At 50.5% G+C, this 16,604-nt stretch overlaps 7 non-coding genes and 2 pseudogenes across 7 annotated transcripts; 5 read left to right on the forward strand and 4 right to left on the reverse strand.

The window, feature by feature from the left end:
• Positions 1-296: 296 nt before the first annotated feature.
• On the reverse strand, positions 297-460 carry LOC131126793 (U1 spliceosomal RNA). The gene has a single exon (XR_009129311.1). It is a non-coding gene; the product is annotated as a U1 spliceosomal RNA (small nuclear RNA).
• A 936-nt stretch (positions 461-1,396) lies between these two features.
• Positions 1,397-1,587, forward strand: LOC131126882 (U2 spliceosomal RNA). The gene has a single exon (XR_009129398.1). It is a non-coding gene; the product is annotated as a U2 spliceosomal RNA (small nuclear RNA).
• A 6,717-nt stretch (positions 1,588-8,304) lies between these two features.
• On the forward strand, positions 8,305-8,485 carry LOC131126950 (U2 spliceosomal RNA; annotated as a pseudogene).
• Positions 8,486-9,579: 1,094 nt separating this feature from the next.
• LOC131126867 (U1 spliceosomal RNA) lies at positions 9,580-9,705 on the reverse strand (annotated as a pseudogene).
• Positions 9,706-10,647: 942 nt separating this feature from the next.
• LOC131126883 (U2 spliceosomal RNA) lies at positions 10,648-10,838 on the forward strand. The gene has a single exon (XR_009129399.1). It is a non-coding gene; the product is annotated as a U2 spliceosomal RNA (small nuclear RNA).
• Positions 10,839-11,933: 1,095 nt separating this feature from the next.
• LOC131126794 (U1 spliceosomal RNA) lies at positions 11,934-12,097 on the reverse strand. The gene has a single exon (XR_009129312.1). It is a non-coding gene; the product is annotated as a U1 spliceosomal RNA (small nuclear RNA).
• Positions 12,098-13,043: 946 nt separating this feature from the next.
• Positions 13,044-13,234, forward strand: LOC131126884 (U2 spliceosomal RNA). Its single transcript, XR_009129400.1, has one exon. It is a non-coding gene; the product is annotated as a U2 spliceosomal RNA (small nuclear RNA).
• A 1,095-nt stretch (positions 13,235-14,329) lies between these two features.
• On the reverse strand, positions 14,330-14,493 carry LOC131126795 (U1 spliceosomal RNA). Its single transcript, XR_009129313.1, has one exon. It is a non-coding gene; the product is annotated as a U1 spliceosomal RNA (small nuclear RNA).
• A 938-nt stretch (positions 14,494-15,431) lies between these two features.
• LOC131126885 (U2 spliceosomal RNA) lies at positions 15,432-15,622 on the forward strand. Its single transcript, XR_009129401.1, has one exon. It is a non-coding gene; the product is annotated as a U2 spliceosomal RNA (small nuclear RNA).
• The last annotated feature ends 982 nt before the right edge of the window (positions 15,623-16,604 follow it).

Genomic DNA, 16,604 nt, shown 5'->3' on the forward strand with positions numbered 1-16,604 from the left:
GAGTTGGACGGTTGTTTCTGACGGCCACCTGGTCCACTGTGGCCAGTGGTTCCGGTGTGCTGGTAAAGTGGAGGCGCTTGGCCGACGCCCCTGGTTGCCGTTTTTCATTGAGGTTTCCTGACTGAGAGCAGATCGGCCTCTCGGCTGGTTGGTTGGTTGTCTCCCGCGGACGGGCAGACCTTTCCAGCAAGCGTTGGTAGTGCTGGCCTGGTCGTTTCTTGCTCGAGTCCGGCTGCACTCGCAAGCCAAGGAGCTCGGCACGGCGCTGCACCTGCCTCTTGTTTTAAACACGGGATCAGGGGAGAGCGCGAACGCAGTCCCCCACTATCACAAATTATGCAGTCGAGATTCCCACATTTGGGGAATTCGCAGAGGTCAGCTCAGCCCATGTGCAATGGCTGAGCCTCGCCCTGGGTGAACCACCTTCTTGATCATGGTATCTCCCCTGCCAGGTAAGTATGAATTGGAGCGGTCTCGCCCGGAGGAGTCTCTCGCACATGCCACATGCTAAGTGGTGGTCTCATCAGGTCGCCCGCAACAAGCCCAGCCACTGGACCTGTGTCCAAATTCAGAGAACGTACTCTGGTTGTCTCAAGGAGTCGGTCTGTGTGGCTCTCGTGTGACTTCATTCTGAGCAAAGGCAGCGGCAGCAAGTGGCTTAGTGCAGTTGCTGCAGACGTTTAATGGGGAGACTGGAGTACTGACTCCACGTGCCTAGTCACACCATGTAACATGAGAGGCCAATATGTTTAACCCTGACGCGTGTAGACATGCGAGGTCGTCATGAGTCAGTGGGTTGTCAGGTTCAAACTCCTGTGACACTTGTAAAAAAAAACACTCAAATGCAGGAATACAGAAGAGACAGACAACAATATTCAAAGTTACTCGCAGCGAGGACAGTGAAACCACATACCCAGTGGCATGCCGCTCCACTGTGAATATGCAGTTCACGCCCCTCTCGTTTTATTCTCTTTCAGGGGTCCCCTACGGCATGGTCGTGCAAAACTGGGGGGAGGCAGTTGTGCAAGCTGTGTCTGTTTGTCTATGTGTGTGTGTGTGTGTGTGTGTGTGTGAGAGAGAGAGTAATTACTTTCATTGTTTTACGAGTTCTTTTCTTGACACATTCTTGCAGGATTAACGTGAACATCTGCAGGGTCGCTGTTGGCGCTTCCAGGCACCTCCAGGACCCGGGGCTCGCTGGGGGTCTCCGATCAGGGTCACGGGCACATTTCTTCTTCAGCACATTCAAACACTTTCTATTGTCTAAGCGAATGGATATAAGGGTGATAACTGACGCTATGTTTGTTCCGTCTACATTTTATTCGAACATGCGTGCAACCGGTCCTTTAGCTTGTCATGCCGGAAGTGCCCTCCTCCCCTACGAGCGCCCATCGGCATCGCTTCTCGGCCTTTTGGCTAAGATCAAGTGTAGTATCTGTTCTTATCAGTTTAATATCTGATACGTCCCCCAACAGGGGACTAAATATTAAATTGCTTTTTGGAACAGGGAGCTGCGATTGGGGCTTGCGCCATCCGCTCCACGCATCGACCTGGTATTGCAGCGCTTCCAGGAACGGTGCACTTCTCCTTCTTGTGTAAACAGCAACAGCAGACTCTGGCAGGGTGCATCTTGTGGATGATGCTGAAAGAAATGCACTGAACGTGCTCACGTTTGGTGCCCCCTGAGCAGTAATTCTGCAGAGGAAATGGCTCGTGGTAGCGGGGCACTGTGTCTGCGCACTCCGTGGACCCCGTTTCCCTCGCAGCAGCCGGTCTCCAGAGGGTGTCAGCCACTTTTTGTCAGCCTTGCCTCCTGCAGTCTCCCACCGGCTCCTGATGCTCAGGTTTCGTGCGCGCTTCCCGGGGCCCTGTGAGTGTCGCATTGATCAACTGCTGGATGGAATCTGACACGATGCTCTTGTCTGGTGGAGGCCTTCCAAGTTTCCTCCACAAACCAGTGGCATAAGGGGCTTTTCCGTCTTCCGTTTGGCTTCTCAGGGTCGGGTTTGGTGGCCCTTTGTGTGTTGGCTATGACAAAAAGAGGAAAAAAAACAAAAACAAAAACCACGTGGGATAGCCACAGGCGGTCAGAGCCTGTAAATTGTGCGTCTGCCACCCTCGGTGAGTGAGTGACCCGGTATTTTCGGCTCTCTTGTTTGCGCTTCTGACAGCTTCTGGCTCGGGTTCCAGTGGGCGAAGGGACTCAAAGTGCAGGAGCTGGCCTGTGCGGGTAGGTTTACCATGAACCACAATGTTGTGGCTTCCATCTTGGGTGTCGCTGCTTGCCTTCCTTGGACATAAAGATCCGAAGCAGTTGCCTCTGCGGCTGGGAAGGCCGCTGAGAGCGACATCAGCAATTTGAGCCGCTTCCGCTTGAGTTGGACGGTTGTTTCTGACGGCCACCTGGTCCGGCGAGGACAGTGAAACCACATACCCAGTGGCATGCCGCTCCACTGTGAATATGCAGTTCACGCCCCTCTCGTTTTATTCTCTTTCAGGGGTCCCCTACGGCATGGTCGTGCAAAACTGGGGGGAGGGAGTTGTGCAAGCTGTGTCTGTTTGTCTATGTGTGTGTGTGTTTGTGTGTGTGTGTGAGAGAGAGTAATTACTTTCATTGTTTTACGAGTTCTTTTCTTGACACATTCTTGCAGGATTAACGTGAACATCTGCAGGGTCGCTGTTGGCGCTTCCAGGCACCTCCAGGACCCGGGGCTCGCTGGGGGTCTCCGATCAGGGTCACGGGCACATTTCTTCTTCAGCACATTCAAACACTTTCTATTGTCTAAGCGAATGGATATAAGGGTGATAACTGACGCTATGTTTGTTCCGTCTACATTTTATTCGAACATGCGTGCAACCGGTCCTTTAGCTTGTCATGCCGGAAGTGCCCTCCTCCCCTACGAGCGCCCATCGGCATCGCTTCTCGGCCTTTTGGCTAAGACTGCGGTCACCTCCTTTGGGTGGAGAATTGTATGCTTCAGGTGCATAGAATTCTGCCAACATTCGGGAGGAAATTTCCTACGCTTTTCAGTGTATTTTAAACTTTTCTTATTCCCACAGCAGTGCAAGGTAAGTTTTATTTTTTGTATTTATTGCTTTTTTAAGTATTTATTTGTTTTAAATCTCTCATTGAGCAGGAAAATTTCAGTTGGTGGTGCCTCCACCATGTCGGCCAGCTATGCCGGTATGCGGAGGCACCACAGTGTGGGGTTCACATATAAGGAAATGGAGGGTGAGTCACTGGGACTGTCCAGATTGGATTTTTCCAGAAAAATCATCCAAAAAATCCTTCAATTTAAACCTGATGACCTCAACTGCATTTTGGCACTGCCTTACAACAAAGGCTATGATGTAAGTTTCCAGTCTGCTGCAACTTTGAGAGAATTTTGGACGCGTTATGAAGATGTGAAATCCCAGTTGCCTGTGTTCAACGTTGAAAAACTGACTGACAATGCGGCTAAAACCGTTATTGTTAGAATGTTTAATGAGACAGTGACCGCAGATGACATTTGCTTTTGGCTGGGAAGATATTGCACGGTTAAAGGCCAGGCTATGAAGGTGAGGGATGAAGACGGCATCTGGAACTGCGCCTGGAGGGTCCCCATCCAGCAATGGCAGGACCCTCAGGGCTTCCAGGGTCTGAAACATCTCCCATCAATGATAGTTCTGGGAGAAAACCGAGGCTACATACACTACCAGGGTCAGCCCAAGCTCTGCCGCAAGTGTGGAGAGCACGGGCACCTGGCAGAGGCATGTCAGCAGACTGTGTGTCGGAAATGTAGAGAAATTGGACATACTTTTGAACAATGTACCAATGGCAGAAAGTGCAACCTCTGTGGAGACTCAAACCATCTCTTCAGAGACTGCCCGAAATCCTTTGCCAACAAGCTAAAGGCTGGAAAAGAAAAGAGAAATGGAGAGGAAAATGCTGGGGCCAATATGGCTGTTGAGACCCAAAATAATTCAAATCTCCCGCCAAAACCTGTGATTGGAGGAGAAACAGGTGAGGCGGGACAGAGGGAGGGGCTTACAGAGGCCCCAGAATCCATGACTCAGAGTGGTCTGCTGGCAGGTGAAGAGTGCACTCACCTGGAAGTCAGCCTACCATCACCTGAATCTGAAGAAGAACCCATCCCACCAAGCGGCCAACAAGCAAAAAGACTAGCTTCAGAGCTGTCGGATTCCTCTGTTTTATCAGAGAAGCGGGGAAGGCCTGAGGCTCTCTCTGACAGTTCTTCACTGGAGGAGCCTCGAGTCTTCCCATCGGACTCCCCGAATGAATTGTCCTTTTTAAATATTGTTTTGCAGTCAACCCCTCGTGAGAAGCGAACTTTTAATGGCAGACTCCAGGAACGACCGACACCCAGACGTCGGCCTGGAAGGTAGGCTCTTCCCCTCCAACCCTCACCCACTGGAGTGAAGGAGGAGCCTCACTCACAAGAAATCCCATAGTCACAGTATAAATTTTAGAGCAATTATTTAACTTTTAGGCCCTTTTAAGTTTGTTTTTTAATTTTAAAATCATACTTATGACTCTCACCTTCTCTACCATCAATGTGAGAAGTGTGAAGTCGAAAGTTAGAGCTCAAAGTGTTTTATCCTTCCTTCAAACTTTTAAGTCAGATGTGTTTTTATTACAAGAATGTGGTTTGCCCTTTTTAACAAACTACAAGCAGTGGGAAGAAATGTGGCCACAAACATCCTTATGGAGTGGGTCAAATGAAAATAAAAATGATGGCGTGGCCATTTTAATAAAAAACCCACATGTCACGGTAAAGGGGAGCACTGTGGTGAGGGAAGGGCGAGCACTATTAACACATTTGACTTTTATGGGACAGGATTTTAACCTCTTAAATATTTATGGTTCTAACGACAAAAATGAAAGGTATGATTTTTTAGAAAACTTGCAGTCCCACATGCTAGGCCGGGTACCTTTTATAGTGGGTGGGGATTTTAATTGTATTTTAAGTAGGAAAGACAGAAAGGGGGTGGGGGAAGATTTTAAAGTAGATAAAACATCAGTTTTATTACAGGACATGAGTAGGGATTTTAACTTACATGACTGTTATAAAGCCATGCATCCCAGAGAGGAGGGCTTCACCTGGTTCAGTGGTGACAGCACCAGAGCCTCTCGCATAGATTACATATTCACACGGGACTGGGCCCCTACTGATGCTAGATTGACCCCTGTTTTCTTCTCTGACCACCTGGTTCTCACCTGCACTCTTTCGCTCCCGTCTGGTGCAGCGGTGGGAAGAGGTCTGTGGAAACTGAACTGCTCCCTGCTGGAAGATCAAGATTTGGTCAACCAGTACAGGGAGCGGTTCAGGGACTGGCAGACCCTTCAAGACTTGCATGAGTCACGAGCACAGTGGTGGGAAATGGTGAAGGCAAGGACCCGGACCTTTTTTAAAAAAGCAGGGCGAAAAAAATGTAATAAAGAAAAGAGATGCATGCTGGGACTGCAAAAACGTTTACAACGTTATTTTTACTTAACACAAAAAGGGCTGAATTTTAATGAAGAAATCAAACAGGTAAAAAATGAAATGGCTGCCTTAGCGGAAATTAAAAGTAAAGGGGTGCTTCTAAGGAGTAAGGAAAAAGAAATTGAAGAAGGAGAAAAATGTACCCGGTACTTCTTTAAAAAGATTATGAGCAAAGCAGGAGGTATTTTTAAATTAAAAAACAAAGACGGGTACATGGTGGAGACAAAAAATGAGATAAATGAAACGGTAGAATTCTTCTACCAAGAACTATATGAAATCAAAAATACAAACCCAGAGGTCATCTCAAGAGCACTAGATTTTATGGAAAAAACAGTGGATGAAAACATAGTTTTAACACAGGATTTTAGTCACGAAGAGTTAAATAAATGTATCAGGGCTTTTAAGAAAGGGAAGTCCCCCGGGGAGGATGGACTTCCCTTGGAATTTTATTTAACTTTTTGGGACATTTTAGCACCAGACTTACTCACTGTTTTTAATGAATTTGACCAAAGTAGCCGACTACCTGACAGTTTTAGAGTAGGGATAGTGACACTCCTTTACAAAACTAAAGACAAGACCGACTTGAAAAACTGGAGACCGATCACCCTTTTAAACTGTGACTGTAAACTTTTTAGCAAACTTTTAGCCACACGTATGACCATGGTTTTAGACGACTTGATCAACCCGGATCAAACCTGTGCCATCCCTGGGAGGAAGATCACAGACAGCCTCATGCTGATCCGTGACACCATCTGTCTTGCGAGAGACAGAAATATTCGGCTAGTAGTACTAAATTTAGACTTTGAGAAAGCCTTTGATCGGGTCTCGCACCAGTACCTTTTTAGGGTACTGCAAAAAGTGGGTTTTCCAAAAAGGTTCGTAGCGTGGGTGGGACTGCTGTACCAGGATATTACCAGCAAATTTGTGGTTAACGGGAATCTGACAAAAGCAGTTAAAATCAACTGTGGCGTCCGTCAGGGATGTCCGTTATCTGCCCTCCTGTATATTTTATGTATAGAACCCCTGGCACAGATTTTGAGAAGGGACAAATGGATCAACGGGGTGACTATTCCAGGGGGACTGACGACAAAATGCATTTTATACATGGACGATTTTAACATTTTATGCACAAATATTACATCAGTTAACAGAACACTGGACCTGACTGACTGGTTTGGAGGGGCCTCTGGGTCCAAACTCAATAGGGATAAGACCCAAGCCCAATTTTACGGACCCTGGACGGCAACAGAGAAAATAGGACTTCCCCTGACTGTGACACAGACTGACCAAAAAATACTGGGAATTAAATTTGGCAAGGAAGGGGGAGGGGAAACCAACTGGGGAGACGTGGTAGGGAAAGTGAGACAAAGACTGGGCTTTTGGGGACTAAGACAACTGACTTTAGAGGGAAAGGTTTTAATCATAAAAGCTGTGATTTTACCTTTGCTTTTACTGATCAGCTCTGTTTTTATCCCCAAAAGACATGTGCTTTTAGAACTAGATCGAGCCATTTTTTATTTCCTTTGGGGCTCCAAGTGGGAGAGAGTGAGAAGAGATACTCTCAAAAAGGCAAAAGAAAAAGGTGGAAAAGCAATACCAGATCTGAAACTGTTTTTAGGCGCAAGATATATAGCATTGCACCTGGAAAATGCAGTGGGCTCATCCAGTACTCCCAAGACCAAAGCCTTGGTACGGTACTGGATGGGCTCCTACTTAAGAAAACTAAAAATGATTCCAACAGATCTAACGATACCTGTGGCTTTTAACTTACCACCGGCATATATATTTATAAGGACTTTTTTAAAACATTTTAATTTAGAAAGACAAACATTAGACATTTTAAAAAATCATCGCTCTGTCATTTCTGTTGTGCAGGAGCGGGACCCAGTGAGCCCAGTGCGCGGGCTTGCTTTCGGCGAGCCCACATCGGTTTGGCGCAATGTGAACCATCCTGCTCTCCCAAACAGACTTCGGGACCTGTCATGGATGGTGGCCCACGAGATCCTCCCAGTCAGGTCTGTTATGCACTCCCGAGGAATGTCAGCGAACTCAACTTGCCCCCGACCGGGTTGTGGCGCACCAGAGTCGGTGAGGCACCTCCTCTGGGAGTGCAGTGCTGCCGTAGACCTGTGGGCGACAGCCGGCGACCTAAATTTCCCGGACTTGCCAGCAAGGGAGGTCCTAAATGAACAGCTTGTGCTGTACGGGGTGAGCCACCAGAAGTCAACCGACAAAGACTTCGGAAAGCAGTGGCTCGCCCTCGCCGCCATCAAAGACGCCATCTGGACCTCCCGCAACTTGCTGGTAAGGAGGCACAGACAGATCCCCCCCGTGGCTGTGATCCGAATGGCTGCAGCAACCCTCACAGCTGCAAGCGGCGGGCCAAGGACACAGCCACAAAGAAGAATCGTCTGTGCCCACCCGGAGGTGGCACCCGGAGCTTCACTGAAAAGGTCTCGGCAGCGGCAGCCTGACTCTCCGAGAGAAGAAGGAGGAGAAAAAGAAGAAGGATAAGGATCTGAGGTTACCCTGACAGTGTCCTGGAGATTAGCTGTCTGGGAGAGTGGGATGTAGAGACTATTGATAAGGACTCACTGCGCTCCTGTACAACAGAAGACATTGAAGCTTCTTTTTTATGATATTTTAAAATGTTTTGTACAAATTTTACACATTTTACTGCCCACAGCACTAGTTTTTAACAAAAACAAAAAGTTAATTGAACACTTTTATATTAAATGTGGTGTGTATTTTACCTTTTTTTTAAAGGGCAGTTTTCAAAAAATAATGAAATGTGGTGAAATTTTGTATTAGTGTCAATAAACAGTTTCAAAAAAAAAAAAAAAAAATCTGTTCTTATCAGTTTAATATCTGATACGTCCCCCAACAGGGGACTAAATATTAAATTGCTTTTTGGAACAGGGAGCTGCGATTGGGGCTTGCGCCATCCGCTCCACGCATCGACCTGGTATTGCAGCGCTTCCAGGAACGGTGCACTTCTCCTTCTTGTGTAAACAGCAACAGCAGACTCTGGCAGGGTGCATCTTGTGGATGATGCTGAAAGAAATGCACTGAACGTGCTCACGTTTGGTGCCCCCTGAGCAGTAATTCTGCAGAGGAAATGGCTCGTGGTAGCGGGGCACTGTGTCTGCGCACTCGGTGGACCCCGTTTCCCTCGCAGCAGCCGGTCTCCAGAGGGTGTCAGCCACTTTTTGTCAGCCTTGCCTCCTGCAGTCTCCCACCGGCTCCTGATGCTCAGGTTTCGTGCGCGCTTCCCGGGGCCCTGTGAGTGTCGCATTGATCAACTGCTGGATGGAATCTGACACGATGATCTTGTCTGGTGGAGGCCTTCCAAGTTTCCTCCACAAACCAGTGGCATAAGGGGCTTTTCCGTCTTCCGTTTGGCTTCTCAGGGTCGGGTTTGGTGGCCCTTTGTGTGTTGGCTATGACAAAAAGAGGAAAAAAAACAAAAACAAAAACCACGTGGGATAGCCACAGGCGGTCAGAGCCTGTAAATTGTGCGTCTGCCACCCTCGGTGAGTGAGTGACCCGGTATTTTCGGCTCTCTTGTTTGCGCTTCTGACAGCTTCTGGCTCGGGTTCCAGTGGGCGAAGGGACTCAAAGTGCAGGAGCTGGCCTGTGCGGGTAGGTTTACCATGAACCACAATGTTGTGGCTTCCATCTTGGGTGTCGCTGCTTGCCTTCCTTGGACATAAAGATCCGAAGCAGTTGCCTCTGCGGCTGGGAAGGCCGCTGAGAGCGACATCAGCAATTTGAGCCGCTTCCGCTTGAGTTGGACGGTTGTTTCTGACGGCCACCTGGTCCACTGTGGCCAGTGGTTCCGGTGTGCTGGTAAAGTGGAGGCGCTTGGCCGACGCCCCTTTCTCTGCCTGGTTGCCGTTTTTCATTGAGGTTTCCTGACTGAGAGCAGATCGGCCTCTCGGCTGGTTGGTTGGTTGTCTCCCGCGGACGGGCAGACCTTTCCAGCAAGCGTTGGTAGTGCTGGCCTGGTCGTTTCTTGCTCGAGTCCGGCTGCACTCGCAAGCCAAGGAGCTCGGCACGGCGCTGCACCTGCCTCTTGTTTTAAACACGGGATCAGGGGAGAGCGCGAACGCAGTCCCCCACTATCACAAATTATGCAGTCGAGATTCCCACATTTGGGGAATTCGCAGAGGTCAGAACCACCTTCTTGATCATGGTATCTCCCCTGCCAGGTAAGTATGAATTGGAGCGGTCTCGCCCGGAGGAGTCTCTCGCACATGCCACATGCTAAGTGGTGGTCTCATCAGGTCGCCCGCAACAAGCCCAGCCACTGGACCTGTGTCCAAATTCAGAGAACGTACTCTGGTTGTCTCAAGGAGTCGGTCTGTGTGGCTCTCGTGTGACTTCATTCTGAGCAAAGGCAGCGGCAGCAAGTGGCTTAGTGCAGTTGCTGCAGACGTTCAATGGGGAGACTGGAGTACTGACTCCACGTGCCTAGTCACACCATGTAACATGAGAGGCCAATATGTTTAACCCTGACGCGTGTAGACATGCGAGGTCGTCATGAGTCAGTGGGTTGTCAGGTTCAAACTCCTGTGACACTTGTAAAAAAAAACACTCAAATGCAGGAATACAGAAGAGACAGACAACAATATTCAAAGTTACTCGCAGCGAGGACAGTGAAACCACATACCCAGTGGCATGCCGCTCCACTGTGAATATGCAGTTCACGCCCCTCTCGTTTTATTCTCTTTCAGGGGTCCCCTACGGCATGGTCGTGCAAAACTGGGGGGAGGCAGTTGTGCAAGCTGTGTCTGTTTGTCTATGTGTGTGTGTGTGTGTGTGTGTGTGTGTGTGTGTGTGAGAGAGTAATTACTTTCATTGTTTTACGAGTTCTTTTCTTGACACATTCTTGCAGGATTAACGTGAACATCTGCAGGGTCGCTGTTGGCGCTTCCAGGCACCTCCAGGACCCGGGGCTCGCTGGGGGTCTCCGATCAGGGTCACGGGCACATTTCTTCTTCAGCACATTCAAACACTTTCTATTGTCTAAGCGAATGGATATAAGGGTGATAACTGACGCTATGTTTGTTCCGTCTACATTTTATTCGAACATGCGTGCAACCGGTCCTTTAGCTTGTCATGCCGGAAGTGCCCTCCTCCCCTACGAGCGCCCATCGGCATCGCTTCTCGGCCTTTTGGCTAAGATCAAGTGTAGTATCTGTTCTTATCAGTTTAATATCTGATACGTCCCCCAACAGGGGACTAAATATTAAATTGCTTTTTGGAACAGGGAGCTGCGATTGGGGCTTGCGCCATCCGCTCCACGCATCGACCTGGTATTGCAGCGCTTCCAGGAACGGTGCACTTCTCCTTCTTGTGTAAACAGCAACAGCAGACTCTGGCAGGGTGCATCTTGTGGATGATGCTGAAAGAAATGCACTGAACGTGCTCACGTTTGGTGCCCCCTGAGCAGTAATTCTGCAGAGGAAATGGCTCGTGGTAGCGGGGCACTGTGTCTGCGCACTCCGTGGACCCCGTTTCCCTCGCAGCAGCCGGTCTCCAGAGGGTGTCAGCCACTTTTTGTCAGCCTTGCCTCCTGCAGTCTCCCACCGGCTCCTGATGCTCAGGTTTCGTGCGCGCTTCCCGGGGCCCTGTGAGTGTCGCATTGATCAACTGCTGGATGGAATCTGACACGATGATCTTGTCTGGTGGAGGCCTTCCAAGTTTCCTCCACAAACCAGTGGCATAAGGGGCTTTTCCGTCTTCCGTTTGGCTTCTCAGGGTCGGGTTTGGTGGCCCTTTGTGTGTTGGCTATGACAAAAAAAGGAAAAAAAAACAAAAACAAAAACCACGTGGGATAGCCACAGGCGGTCAGAGCCTGTAAATTGTGCGTCTGCCACCCTCGGTGAGTGAGTGACCCGGTATTTTCGGCTCTCTTGTTTGCGCTTCTGACAGCTTCTGGCTCGGGTTCCAGTGGGCGAAGGGACTCAAAGTGCAGGAGCTGGCCTGTGCGGGTAGGTTTACCATGAACCACAATGTTGTGGCTTCCATCTTGGGTGTCGCTGCTTGCCTTCCTTGGACATAAAGATCCGAAGCAGTTGCCTCTGCGGCTGGGAAGGCCGCTGAGAGCGACATCAGCAATTTGAGCCGCTTCCGCTTGAGTTGGACGGTTGTTTCTGACGGCCACCTGGTCCACTGTGGCCAGTGGTTCCGGTGTGCTGGTAAAGTGGAGGCGCTTGGCCGACGCCCCTTTCTCTGCCTGGTTGCCGTTTTTCATTGAGGTTTCCTGACTGAGAGCAGATCGGCCTCTCGGCTGGTTGGTTGGTTGTCTCCCGCGGACGGGCAGAACTTTCCAGCAAGCGTTGGTGGTGCTGGCCTGGTCGTTTCTTGCTCGAGTCCGGCTGCACTCGCAAGCCAAGGAGCTCGGCACGGCGCTGCACCTGCCTCTTGTTTTAAACACGGGATCAGGGGAGAGCGCGAACGCAGTCCCCCACTATCACAAATTATGCAGTCGAGATTCCCACATTTGGGGAATTCGCAGAGGTCAGCTCAGCCCATGTGCAATGGCTGAGCCTCGCCCTGGGTGAACCACCTTCTTGATCATGGTATCTCCCCTGCCAGGTAAGTATGAATTGGAGCGGTCTCGCCCGGAGGAGTCTCTCGCACATGCCACATGCTAAGTGGTGGTCTCATCAGGTCGCCCGCAACAAGCCCAGCCACTGGACCTGTGTCCAAATTCAGAGAACGTACTCTGGTTGTCTCAAGGAGTCGGTCTGTGTGGCTCTCGTGTGACTTCATTCTGAGCAAAGGCAGCGGCAGCAAGTGGCTTAGTGCAGTTGCTGCAGACGTTCAATGGGGAGACTGGAGTACTGACTCCACGTGCCTAGTCACACCATGTAACATGAGAGGCCAATATGTTTAACCCTGACGCGTGTAGACATGCGAGGTCGTCATGAGTCAGTGGGTTGTCAGGTTCAAACTCCTGTGACACTTGTAAAAAAAAACACTCAAATGCAGGAATACAGAAGAGACAGACAACAATATTCAAAGTTACTCGCAGCGAGGACAGTGAAACCACATACCCAGTGGCATGCCGCTCCACTGTGAATATGCAGTTCACGCCCCTCTCGTTTTATTCTCTTTCAGGGGTCCCCTACGGCATGGTCGTGCAAAACTGGGGGGAGGCAGTTGTGCAAGCTGTGTCTGTTTGTCTATGTGTGTGTGTGTGTGTGTGTGTGTGTGTGTGTGTGTGTGTGAGAGAGTAATTACTTTCATTGTTTTACGAGTTCTTTTCTTGACACATTCTTGCAGGATTAACGTGAACATCTGCAGGGTCGCTGTTGGCGCTTCCAGGCACCTCCAGGACCCGGGGCTCGCTGGGGGTCTCCGATCAGGGTCACGGGCACATTTCTTCTTCAGCACATTCAAACACTTTCTATTGTCTAAGCGAATGGATATAAGGGTGATAACTGACGCTATGTTTGTTCCGTCTACATTTTATTCGAACATGCGTGCAACCGGTCCTTTAGCTTGTCATGCCGGAAGTGCCCTCCTCCCCTACGAGCGCCCATCGGCATCGCTTCTCGGCCTTTTGGCTAAGATCAAGTGTAGTATCTGTTCTTATCAGTTTAATATCTGATACGTCCCCCAACAGGGGACTAAATATTAAATTGCTTTTTGGAACAGGGAGCTGCGATTGGGGCTTGCGCCATCCGCTCCACGCATCGACCTGGTATTGCAGCGCTTCCAGGAACGGTGCACTTCTCCTTCTTGTGTAAACAGCAACAGCAGACTCTGGCAGGGTGCATCTTGTGGATGATGCTGAAAGAAATGCACTGAACGTGCTCACGTTTGGTGCCCCCTGAGCAGTAATTCTGCAGAGGAAATGGCTCGTGGTAGCGGGGCACTGTGTCTGCGCACTCCGTGGACCCCGTTTCCCTCGCAGCAGCCGGTCTCCAGAGGGTGTCAGCCACTTTTTGTCAGCCTTGCCTCCTGCAGTCTCCCACCGGCTCCTGATGCTCAGGTTTCGTGCGCGCTTCCCGGGGCCCTGTGAGTGTCGCATTGATCAACTGCTGGATGGAATCTGACACGATGATCTTGTCTGGTGGAGGCCTTCCAAGTTTCCTCCACAAACCAGTGGCATAAGGGGCTTTTCCGTCTTCCGTTTGGCTTCTCAGGGTCGGGTTTGGTGGCCCTTTGTGTGTTGGCTATGACAAAAAAAGGAAAAAAAAACAAAAACAAAAACCACGTGGGATAGCCACAGGCGGTCAGAGCCTGTAAATTGTGCGTCTGCCACCCTCGGTGAGTGAGTGACCCGGTATTTTCGGCTCTCTTGTTTGCGCTTCTGACAGCTTCTGGCTCGGGTTCCAGTGGGCGAAGGGACTCAAAGTGCAGGAGCTGGCCTGTGCGGGTAGGTTTACCATGAACCACAATGTTGTGGCTTCCATCTTGGGTGTCGCTGCTTGCCTTCCTTGGACATAAAGATCCGAAGCAGTTGCCTCTGCGGCTGGGAAGGCCGCTGAGAGCGACATCAGCAATTTGAGCCGCTTCCGCTTGAGTTGGACGGTTGTTTCTGACGGCCACCTGGTCCACTGTGGCCAGTGGTTCCGGTGTGCTGGTAAAGTGGAGGCGCTTGGCCGACGCCCCTTTCTCTGCCTGGTTGCCGTTTTTCATTGAGGTTTCCTGACTGAGAGCAGATCGGCCTCTCGGCTGGTTGGTTGGTTGTCTCCCGCGGACGGGCAGACCTTTCCAGCAAGCGTTGGTGGTGCTGGCCTGGTCGTTTCTTGCTCGAGTCCGGCTGCACTCGCAAGCCAAGGAGCTCGGCACGGCGCTGCACCTGCCTCTTGTTTTAAACACGGGATCAGGGGAGAGCGCGAACGCAGTCCCCCACTATCACAAATTATGCAGTCGAGATTCCCACATTTGGGGAATTCGCAGAGGTCAGCTCAGCCCATGTGCAATGGCTGAGCCTCGCCCTGGGTGAACCACCTTCTTGATCATGGTATCTCCCCTGCCAGGTAAGTATGAATTGGAGCGGTCTCGCCCGGAGGAGTCTCTCGCACATGCCACATGCTAAGTGGTGGTCTCATCAGGTCGCCCGCAACAAGCCCAGCCACTGGACCTGTGTCCAAATTCAGAGAACGTACTCTGGTTGTCTCAAGGAGTCGGTCTGTGTGGCTCTCGTGTGACTTCATTCTGAGCAAAGGCAGCGGCAGCAAGTGGCTTAGTGCAGTTGCTGCAGACGTTCAATGGGGAGACTGGAGTACTGACTCCACGTGCCTAGTCACACCATGTAACATGAGAGGCCAATATGTTTAACCCTGACGCGTGTAGACATGCGAGGTCGTCATGAGTCAGTGGGTTGTCAGGTTCAAACTCCTGTGACACTTGTAAAAAAAAACACTCAAATGCAGGAATACAGAAGAGACAGACAACAATATTCAAAGTTACTCGCAGCGAGGACAGTGAAACCACATACCCAGTGGCATGCCGCTCCACTGTGAATATGCAGTTCACGCCCCTCTCGTTTTATTCTCTTTCAGGGGTCCCCTACGGCATGGTCGTGCAAAACTGGGGGGAGGCAGTTGTGCAAGCTGTGTCTGTTTGTCTATGTGTGTGTGTGTGTGTGTGTGTGTGTGTGTGTGAGAGAGTAATTACTTTCATTGTTTTACGAGTTCTTTTCTTGACACATTCTTGCAGGATTAACGTGAACATCTGCAGGGTCGCTGTTGGCGCTTCCAGGCACCTCCAGGACCCGGGGCTCGCTGGGGGTCTCCGATCAGGGTCACGGGCACATTTCTTCTTCAGCACATTCAAACACTTTCTATTGTCTAAGCGAATGGATATAAGGGTGATAACTGACGCTATGTTTGTTCCGTCTACATTTTATTCGAACATGCGTGCAACCGGTCCTTTAGCTTGTCATGCCGGAAGTGCCCTCCTCCCCTACGAGCGCCCATCGGCATCGCTTCTCGGCCTTTTGGCTAAGATCAAGTGTAGTATCTGTTCTTATCAGTTTAATATCTGATACGTCCCCCAACAGGGGACTAAATATTAAATTGCTTTTTGGAACAGGGAGCTGCGATTGGGGCTTGCGCCATCCGCTCCACGCATCGACCTGGTATTGCAGCGCTTCCAGGAACGGTGCACTTCTCCTTCTTGTGTAAACAGCAACAGCAGACTCTGGCAGGGTGCATCTTGTGGATGATGCTGAAAGAAATGCACTGAACGTGCTCACGTTTGGTGCCCCCTGAGCAGTAATTCTGCAGAGGAAATGGCTCGTGGTAGCGGGGCACTGTGTCTGCGCACTCCGTGGACCCCGTTTCCCTCGCAGCAGCCGGTCTCCAGAGGGTGTCAGCCACTTTTTGTCAGCCTTGCCTCCTGCAGTCTCCCACCGGCTCCTGATGCTCAGGTTTCGTGCGCGCTTCCCGGGGCCCTGTGAGTGTCGCATTGATCAACTGCTGGATGGAATCTGACACGATGATCTTGTCTGGTGGAGGCCTTCCAAGTTTCCTCCACAAACCAGTGGCATAAGGGGCTTTTCCGTCTTCCGTTTGGCTTCTCAGGGTCGGGTTTGGTGGCCCTTTGTGTGTTGGCTATGACAAAAAAAGGAAAAAAAAACAAAAACAAAAACCACGTGGGATAGCCACAGGCGGTCAGAGCCTGTAAATTGTGCGTCTGCCACCCTCGGTGAGTGAGTGACCCGGTATTTTCGGCTCTCTTGTTTGCGCTTCTGACAGCTTCTGGCTCGGGTTCCAGTGGGCGAAGGGACTCAAAGTGCAGGAGCTGGCCTGTGCGGGTAGGTTTACCATGAACCACAATGTTGTGGCTTCCATCTTGGGTGTCGCTGCTTGCCTTCCTTGGACATAAAGATCCGAAGCAGTTGCCTCTGCGGCTGGGAAGGCCGCTGAGAGCGACATCAGCAATTTGAGCCGCTTCCGCTTGAGTTGGACGGTTGTTTCTGACGGCCACCTGGTCCACTGTGGCCAGTGGTTCCGGTGTGCTGGTAAAGTGGAGGCGCTTGGCCGACGCCCCTTTCTCTGCCTGGTTGCCGTTTTTCATTGAGGTTTCCTGACTGAGAGCAGATCGGCCTCTCGGCTGGTTGGTTGGTTGTCTCCCGCGGACGGGCAGAACTTT

This window comes from Doryrhamphus excisus, chromosome 3 (assembly GCF_030265055.1).
Source record: "Doryrhamphus excisus isolate RoL2022-K1 chromosome 3, RoL_Dexc_1.0, whole genome shotgun sequence".
Lineage (NCBI taxonomy): Eukaryota > Metazoa > Chordata > Actinopteri > Syngnathiformes > Syngnathidae > Doryrhamphus > Doryrhamphus excisus.